General features: G+C 28.8%; 1 long non-coding RNA gene across 1 annotated transcript; it reads left to right on the top strand.

Annotated features, from left to right (window-relative positions):
• The first annotated feature begins 1,042 nt into the window (after nt 1-1,042).
• On the top strand, nt 1,043-1,508 carry LOC109590526 (uncharacterized). The gene is made up of 3 exons (XR_002189367.1): nt 1,043-1,095; nt 1,156-1,283; nt 1,358-1,508. It is a non-coding gene; the product is annotated as an uncharacterized LOC109590526 (long non-coding RNA).
• The last annotated feature ends 373 nt before the right edge of the window (nt 1,509-1,881 follow it).

Below are 1,881 nucleotides of genomic sequence, written 5' to 3'. Positions count from 1 at the left end.
TCCAAATTTTCTGTAATCTTGCTCTATAAGCAGAAATTGAAACAAAGAATCAAATTTCACATTTCTTGATGGCCAAAGTTAAAAACACAGATTGGCCACTTTTTTACACCGGTTTCTTCATCATATGAGGTTGATTCTAAAATAATGTGTTCTTTCAATTTTCATGATTTGCTTATTTGTTTTTCAGTTTCATAGTATAGTTCATACCAGGAGTGACTGATCAGTGTTAGTTTTTTTTATACTTTAAGTTTTTCTTAAATGATAATTTCTGTACTACTTATTTGTTAGTAACTGTTTTTTCTTTTCTCAGTTTCATAATACAGTTTAAAATAACAGAAGTGATTGATCAGACTGGTTTAATAACTTTTAAAATTAGTTTTAAAATGTTTATGTACTACTCAAGTCTCTCTATATGTTTTACCTTTTTCACTTTCATAGTAAAGTATTATTATACAAGACCAGACAAAGTTTTATTACTTGAGTTTGGCTTTAGAATGCTTTTTTATGTAGCACTGACTTCTCCCTAGTTGTCTCTTCTTTGTTCAGTTTCATAATATGGTTTTAAAGTACCAGAAGTGACTTATCAGACTGAGTTCAAATCTCAGCATTTGTTTGTTCTTTTCTCAGCTAATACTATAGGTTATGCCAGGAGTAATAGATCAGACTTAAATGTAAGTTTCACTTTTAATCCATGTTTTAGGTATTAGCCATGTCCCAGTATTTGTTTTATCTTTCTCAATTCCATAGTATAGTTTAAAATACCAGAAGTGACGGTTCACAGAGTTCTCATGATTTGAGGTTTGTCTTTGAGATGTTTCATGTTTTAGTGATTTCGTTTTTTTCAGAATTTGTTTTTTCTTTTCTCAGTGTCATAGTATAGTTTAAAGTAACTGATTAGACTGAGTTACTCCTGACATCTCACTATTTGTTTTTTTTTTCACTTTTATAGTAAAGTTTATTCAGTAAGTGACTGATGAGACTGAGTTCTTAACACTCAAAATTTGTGATGCACTATTCCTCACAATTTCTTCTTTTCTCCATTAATTTTATTGTATATTCTAAAATGCTAAAAATATTCAGTTCTTGTCACTTGAGGTTGGTTTTTGATATTGTGTCATGTTTACGTACTTTCTCTCCCTTTTCTCTGTTTCATAGTAAAGTTTATATTGATGAGACCGAGTTAAATATTAGCATTTGAAATTCGTGTTAAGATGATGCTTGATGTGCTACTCACTTCTCACTATGTTTCTAAAGTTTATACGAGGAGTGACTGATCTGACAGAGTGAGTTTTACATCTAAAATTATCAAAAAATGTTTCATGTAGGAATTACGTCTCACTACTTGTTTCTTTTTTAGTTTCATAGTATGGTTGAAAACACAAGAGACTGATCAGACCAAGTTTTTATCATTGGAGGTTGATTCTAAAACAATGTGTATATGTTTATACCGGAAACGACTGATATGACTCAGGTTTTAGCAGTTATGTTTGGTTTTGTAATGATCATATTTACAAGCATTTATTTTTTCTTTTCTTATTTTCATAGTAAATAAAATACCAGAAATATATAATCAGACTGATTCTTTGTATTTAGAGGTTCATTGTGAAATAATTTGTCATGCTTTTCTAAGTTTATACTAATTATTCCTTTTTTGTAAGTTTTATAGTGTAGTTTAAAATTCCAGAAGTGACTAATCTGACTAAGTCTATCATTTGAAGTTGGTTTTAAAATGATGTTTTATGTACTGCTTGTTACTATTTGTTTCTTCTTTTTTTACTCTCTCATGGTATAGTTTATACCAGGAGTGACTAATAACAATGAATCCTTATCATTAAAGTTTTGTTATAAAATGTTTCATGTATTACATATTTCTTATTATTT

This window comes from Amphimedon queenslandica, unplaced genomic scaffold (assembly GCF_000090795.2).
Source record: "Amphimedon queenslandica unplaced genomic scaffold, v1.1 AMPQUscaffold_9896, whole genome shotgun sequence".
Classification (NCBI taxonomy): Eukaryota; Metazoa; Porifera; class Demospongiae; order Haplosclerida; family Niphatidae; genus Amphimedon; species Amphimedon queenslandica.
The sequence above is the reverse complement of the archived record's forward strand: the minus strand, read 5'-3'. Positions and strand labels throughout refer to the sequence as shown.